The sequence below is a fragment of the Arachis ipaensis genome, chromosome B9, assembly GCF_059453495.1.
Source record: "Arachis ipaensis isolate K30076 ecotype BB chromosome B9, ASM5945349v1, whole genome shotgun sequence".
In the NCBI taxonomy this organism is placed as follows: domain Eukaryota; kingdom Viridiplantae; phylum Streptophyta; class Magnoliopsida; order Fabales; family Fabaceae; genus Arachis; species Arachis ipaensis.
In genome coordinates this window covers 119347011-119354628 of record NC_142444.1, presented here as the reverse complement: position 1 = coordinate 119354628, position 7618 = coordinate 119347011, and the positions used below count along the sequence as shown (strand labels likewise).

The window sequence follows — 7618 nt, the reverse complement described above, 5'->3', positions numbered from 1 at the left end:
GGCTTTATCACAAGTTGTTAGGGAGTCTCCCGTTCGTGCCACTAGGGCTTTTATGGAAGATGCCAAGTCTGAATTTGACAGAATTAAGGGTTTGAAGGATGAGCTTGATGATAAGGTAATTAAGCTGGAACTGGATTTGGAAAGGGAGAAATCTCGAGATAATACTGCTGAGGCAGCTGCAAATCTGGCTAGAGAAATGGAAAAAAATTACAAGGAGAGCTATACCCATACTTATGGCGAGCTGTTGGAAATTAAGGAAAGGCTTGAGTCTGCCCAAGCCGATTATGCCGAACTCCAGGATCATCTGGTGGGCAGTGTGACTGATGCATATGAGAACTTGAAAGCACAAGTCCGAGTTCTGGCCCCTAAGCTCGACCTGACTCTTTTTAGTTTGGATAATATGGTCGAGAATGGCAGGATAGTGCCTGCCCCTGATGATGAGGATGAGAGCCCTCATCTTGTGCCGCCAGGGAAAGCCGCAGCTACTTCAGCCTCTTCTGTTCCTTCTGAGGCCGACAAGCCAGAGTCTGATCCCGACGTGCAGATCCTAAGTCATCTTGATGGAACTGTTGATGCCGTCCCGATTACGACCATTCCTCCTTCTTCAGCCAAGGATGCCACTACTGGGGAGAATTTAGATCCTTTGTAGTTTTCTGTGCTTGTATTATAGTCCGACTTGTGGACTTTTGAACTTGTTTTGTCTTTGGTTGAATTCTTTGACACTTGGTTGTTTTTTCTTAGCAACCTTATTTTGCCAAACAAAACACTTTAAACTCTGAGGCTACTTTTCAGTTGTAGCCTTTTGAGTCTTTAATGTTTTATTATCGATATGTTTTTGCTGATATGTTAGTCATACATTTGTAACTTTTGTGGTTTTTTGGTACTTTGCCTGTTCGACAACTTTTTAGCATTCTTTATAGAACCTTTTTAGTTATCGTCTTCTTTGTAGCCCTGCTTCGAGATCGTTCCTTTTTTGAGCGGAGTTGTTCCCCTTTCAGAGCCTTTGAGCCTTAAGTTGTTTTCAAGCTTTTTGGCTTTTGACTCATTCTCTTCTCGAGTTTGTTGCTTTGGATCACGCCTTTGGCTGATGTCGACCCGTCTGGGCTTTTTAGTCATATTCCAACAACTTTTCAGGTAGTGTTCCAAGAGGAACCTTCTCTTTATAGTTTGATTGGATGACTTTTTAGCGCCGTTTCGTCTTGTGCTTTTGCTTTTTAAGTGGTGTCTTTTTTCAAGACTTCGTACCTTTCAGCAAAGCACTTCTGGCCTTTCTTTGATCTTTGCGAGATGTCTTTGTTCCCTTTTAGTGATCCTTTCACTGGTCCGACTTCTCTGTCGGACCTTCTTAAGTTATTTTTAATAATCCATTTTTAGTCAGACCTCGTCAGGTCACTTTTTATGGATTACTTTTTATAACTTCTTGCATTAATCTGCTTCTACGCTTTCACCTTGCCGACCTTTTTGTAATCGGACGATGAATTTGGTTTTCACCTAGCCGACCTCTTTGTAATCGGTCGATGAATTTTTTTCACCTTGCCGACCTCTTTTCACCTTGCCGACCTTTTTGTAATCGGTCGATGAATTTTTACGTTTTTATGAGCTTAGATTAATGCCTTTTGGTAGGAAACTTTTTAGGGAATCTGAAAACTTTATTCAAAATAGAAGATAGAAATATAAACAGGAGTATATACATATGAGTGCTTACCTTTCTAAGTCGGTAGATCTTGGCTTGACGCCTCATTAAAAAACCTTTTCAGGAAAAAGAGTGCACCTTGACCTTAGATCTTTACTATTTTCTAACTATAGTACCTTCTTAAGTTACAGGCGTGCCATGACCTTGGTAGTTCTCGCCCTTCAAGGTTGGACACCTTGTAGTAACCTTTTCCCAGTACTTCCACAATTCGGTAAGGTCCTTTCCAGTTGGCTGCTAGCTTCCTTTCTCCTGATCGACCTGCTCCGATGTCATTTCGGATTAAGATGAGATCGTTGCTGGCAAAACTTCACTGGACTACCTTCTGATTATATCTTAGGGCCATTCGACGCTTTAGAGCTTCCTCTCTAATCCGAGCTCTTTCTCGGGCTTCCGAAAGTAGGTCGAGCTCCTCCCTTTGAATTTGGGAGTTAGTCTCTTCATTGTAGAGGATTACTCTGGGAGATCCTTCTTCTACTTTGATGAACGGATAATTTATACGCTTTTTGGCATTGTTTTTACATAGTTTTTAGTATGATTTTGTTAGTTTTTAGTATATTTTTATTAGTTTTTAATTAAAATTCACATTTCTGGACTTTACTATGAGTTTTTTGTGTTTTTCTGTGATTTCAGGTAATTTCTGGCTGAAATTGAGGGACTTGAGCAAAAATCAGATTCAGAGGTTGAAGAAGGACTGCAGATGCTGTTGGATTCTGACCTCCCTGCACTCAAAATGGATTTTCTGTAGCTACAAAACTTCTAAAAGGCGCGCTCTCAATTGCGTTGGAAAGTAGACATCCAGGGCTTTCCAGAAATATATAATAGTCCATACTTTGAGTAAGGATAAACGACGTAAACTGGCGTTGAACGCCAGTTCCATGCTGCATTCTGGAGTTAAACGCCAGAAACAGGTTACAAACTGGCGTTCAACTCCAAGAGAAGCCTCTACACGTGTAAAGCTCAATTCTCAGCCCAAGCACACACCAAGTGGGCCCCGGAAGTAGATTTCTGCATCATTTACTTATCTCTGTAAATCCTAGTAACTAGTTTAGTATAAATAGAACTTTTTACTATTGTATCTGGGGATTCTCTTTGATTAGTTTTATGCTATCTTAGACCTTTATGGGGGCTGGCCATTCGGCCATGCCTGAACCTTCATCACTTATGTATTTTCAACGGTAGAGTTTCTACACACCATAGATTAAGGTGTGGAGCTCTGCTGTTCCTCATGAATTATACAAAGTACTACTGTTTTTCTATTCAATTCAAGCTTATTCCTATTCTAAGATATCCATTCGCACCCAAGAACATGATGCATGTGATGATTATGTGACGCTCATCATCATTCTCACTTATGAACGCGTGCCTGACAAACACTTTCGTTCTACATGCAAACAAGCTAGAATGAATATCTCTTAGATATCTAATACAGAGGACCGAGTCCGAGATATTAGAATCTTCATGGTATAAGTTAGAACCCATGGATGGCCATTCTTGAGATCCGGAAAGTCTAAACCTTGTCTGTGGTATTCCGAGTAGGATCTGGGAAGGGATGGCTGTGATGAGCTTCAAACTCGCGAGTGCTGGGCGTAGTGACAGACGCAAAAGGATAGTAAATCCTATTCCCGTATGATCGAGAACCGACAGATGATTAGCCATGCAGTGACAGCGCATTGGACCATTTTCACAGAGAGGATGGGATGTAGCCATTGACAACGGTGATGCCCTACATAAAGCTTGCCATGGAAAGGAGTAGGAATGAACTGATGAAGACAGCAGGAAAGCAGAGGTTCAGAGGAACGAAAGCATCTCTATACGCTTATCTGAAATTCTCACCAATGAATTACATAAGTATCTCTATCCTAGTTTATGTTTTATTTATCTTTTAATTATTAAAACTCTATAACCATTTGAATCTGCCTGACTGAGATTTACAAGGTGACCATAGCTTGCTTCAAGCCGACAATCTCCGTGGGGTCGACCCTTACTCACGTAAGATTTATTACTTGGACGACCCAGTGCACTTGTTGGTCAGTTGTGCGAAGTTGTGACAAAGAATTAAGATTATGAACGTGCGTATAAAGTTTTCAGCGCCGTTACCAAGGAATGGAACCGTCACGATTTCTGCGCACCAAGTTTTTGGCGCCGTTGCCGAGGATTGTTCGAGTTTGGACAATTGACGGTTCATCTTGTTGCTCAGATTAGGTAATTTTCTTCTTGTTTCAACTTTTATTTGGTTTTCAAAAACTTTTTCAAAAATTTTTTCTTTGTTTTCGTTTTTCTTAAAATAAATTTTCGAAAAATTACAAAAAAAAAAAATTTAATAAAATCATAAAACCAAAAATATTTTGTGTTTCTTGTTTGAGTCTAGAGTCAAGTTTTAAGTTTGGTGTCAATTGCATCCTTTTAATTTTCTAAAAATTATTTCCGAAAATTTCATGCATTGCATTCTTCATGATCTTCAAGTTGTTCTTGGCCAGTCTTCTTCTTTGATCTTCATATTTTCTTGTTTTCTGTCTTTCCTTGTTTTTCATATGCATTCTTGAATTATTAATATCTAAAGAATAAAAATTTTTAAGTTTGGTGTCTTGCATGTTTTCTTTTCTTGAAAATTTTTCAAAAATAAGTTCTTGGTGTTCATCTTGACATTCAAAGTGTTCTTGGTATTCATCTTGACATTCATAGTGTTCTTGCATGCATCACATGTCTTGATCCAAAATTTTCATGCATTGTGTCAATTTTGTATTTTTCTCTTTCATCATTAAAAATTCAAAAATAAAAAAAATATATCTTTCCCTTTTTCTTCTCATCAAATTCGAAAATTTGAGTTGACTTTTTCAAAAATTTTTAAAATCAAGTTGTTTCTTATGAGTCAAATCAAATTTTCAATTTAAAAATTCTATCTTTTTCAAATCTTTTTCAAAAATCAAATCTTTTTCAAAATTTCTTTCTAATATTTTCGAAAATTTTTCAAATTGATTTTCAAAAATCTTTTTCTTATCTTATTTCATAATTTTCAAAATCTTTTTTTTATGTTTATTTCATATTTTCGAAAATATTACTAACAATTAATGTGATTGATTCAAAAATATTAAGGTTGTTACTTGCCTATTAAGATAAGTTCAATCTTTAAATTTTAAATCATATCTTTTAGTTTCTTGTTAGTCAAGTAATCAACTTTAATTTTCAAAATCAAATCTTTTTAAATTTCTTTTTCAAATCTTTTTCAAATCAATCCTATCTTTTTTCAATCACATCTTTTTAAATTTCAATCACATCTTTTTCAAAATCAATTTCAAAATCTTTTCTAACTTCTTATCTTTTCAAAATTTATTTTCAAATCTTTTTTAATCAATCTTATCTTTTTGTTTCAATCATATCTTTTTCAAAACTGCCCAACTAACTCTCTACCTTTAATTTTCGAAAATCCTTCCCTCTTTTTCAAAATTTCGTTTCAATTAACTAATTGCTTTAATTTTTAATTTAATTTAATTTCAATTTTAATTTTCAAATTTTAAATTTAAATTTAAAATATTTTTATTTTATTTTGTTAAATTTTTGAAAACTTCTCTCTCTCATCTTCTTCTATTTATTTAATTACCTACTAACACTTCTCTTCATCTCATATCTTTGCTCCTATCCTCACCCTTGTGTTTAGTTTATCCATTCTTCTTTACTCTTATTCCCTTTCTTCTTCTACTAACATAAAGGAATCTCTATACTGTGACATAGAGGATTCCATATTTTCTTTTCTGTTTTCTTCTTTTTCATATGAGCAGGAACAAGGATAAGAACATTCTTGTTGAAGTTGATCCTGAACCTGAAAGGACTCTGAAGAGGAAGCTAAGGGAAGCTAAAGCACAACTCTCTGGAGAAAATCTGACAGAAATTTTCGAAAAAGAAGAAGATATGGCCGAAAATAATAACAATGCAAGGAGGATGCTTGGTGACTTCACTGCACCTAATTCCAATTTACATGGAAGAAGCATCTCAATCCCTGCCATTGGAGCAAACAATTTTGAGCTTAAACCTCAATTAGTTTCTCTGATGCAACAGAACTGCAAGTTTAATGGACTTCCATCCGAAGATCCTTTTCAGTTCTTAACTGAGCTCTTGCAGATCTGTGATACTGTTAAGACCAATGTGGTTGATCCCGAGGTCTACAGGCTTATGCTTTTCCCATTTGCTGTAAGAGACAGAGCTAGAGTATGGTTAGACTCTCAACCTAAAGATAGCCTGAACTCTTGGGATAAGCTGGTCACGTCTTTCTTGGCCAAGTTCTTTCCTCCTCAAAAGCTTAGTAAGCTTAGAGTGGATGTTCAAACCTTCAGACAGAAAGAAGGTGAATCCCTCTATGAAGCTTGGAAAAGATACAAGGAACTAACCAAAAGGTGTCCTTCTGACATGCTTTCAGAATGGACCATGCTGGATATATTCTATGATGGTCTTTCTGAGCTATCAAAGATGTCACTGGACCATTCTGCAGGTAGATCCATTCACCTAAAGAAAACGCCTGCAGAAGCTCAAGAACTCATTGACATGGTTGCAAATAACCAGTTCATGTACACTTCTGAAAGGAATCCTATGAATAATGGGACGCCTATGAGGAAGGGAATTCTTGAAATTGATATTCTGAATGCCATACTGGCTCAGAACAAAATATTGACTCAGCAAGTCACTATGATTTCTCAGAGTCTGAATGGAATGCAAGCTGCATCCAACAGTACTCAAGAGGCATCTTCTGAAGAAGAAGCTTATGATTCTGAGAACCCTGCAATAGCAGAGGTGAATTACATGGGTAAACCCTATGGAAACACCTATAATCCCTCATGGAGAAATCATCCAAATCTCTCATGGAAGGATCAACAAAAGCCTCAACAAGGCTTTAATAATGGTGGAAGAAACAGGTTTAGCAATAGCAAGCCTTTTCCATCATCCACTCAGCAAAAGACAGAGAGCTCTGAGCAGGATCCATCTAGCTTAGCAAACATAGTCTCTGATCTATCTAAGGCCACTCTAAGTTTCATGAATGAAACAAGATCTTCCATTAGAAATTTGGAAGCACAAGTGGGCCAGCTGAGTAAAAGGATCACTGAAACCCCTCCTAGTACTCTCCCAAGCAATACAGAAGAAAACCCAAAAGGAGAGTGCAAGGCCATTGAATTGATCATCATGGCCGAAACTACAAGGGAGGGAGAGGACGTGAATCCCAGTGAGGAAGACCTCCTGGGACGTCCAGTGATCAACAAGGAGTTTTCCTCTGAGGAACCAAAGGACCCTGATGCTCATCTGGAGACCATAGAGATTCCATTGAACCTCCTTATGCCATTCATGAGCTCTAATGAGTATTCTTCTTCTGAAGAGAATGAAGATGTTACTGAAGAGCAAGTTGCCAAGTACCTTGGTGCAATCATGAAGCTGAATGCCAAACTATTTGGTAATGAGACTTGGGAAGATGAACCTCCCTTGCTCATCAATGAACTAAGTGATCTGGATCAACTGAGATTGCCTCAGAAGAAACTGGATCCTGAAAAGTTCTTAATACATTGTACCATAGGCACCATGACCTTTGAGAAGGCTCTATGTGACCTTGGATTAGGGATAAACCTCATGCCACTCTCTATAATGGAGAAACTGGGAATCTTTGAGGTGCAAGCTGCTAGAATCTCATTAGAGATGGCAGACAACTCCAGAAAACAGGCTTATGGAAAAGTAGAGGACATGTTAGTAATGGTTGAAGGCCTTTACATCCCTGCTGATTTTATAATCCTAGACACTGGGAAGGATGAGGATGAATCCATCATCCTTGGAAGACCCTTCCTAGCCACAGCAAGAGCTGTGATTGATGTGGACAGAGGAGAATTGATCCTTCAACTGAATGAGGACAACCTTGTGTTTAAAACTCAAGGATCTCCTTCTGTATCCATG

The 7618-nt window shown here is 37.6% G+C and overlaps 1 non-coding gene across 1 annotated transcript; it reads right to left on the bottom strand.

The window, feature by feature from the left end:
- Positions 1-5992: 5992 nt before the first annotated feature.
- LOC148546103 (small nucleolar RNA R71) lies at positions 5993-6100 on the bottom strand. The gene has a single exon (XR_015901031.1). It is a non-coding gene; the product is annotated as a small nucleolar RNA R71 (small nucleolar RNA).
- Between the last annotated feature and the right edge of the window lie 1518 nt (positions 6101-7618).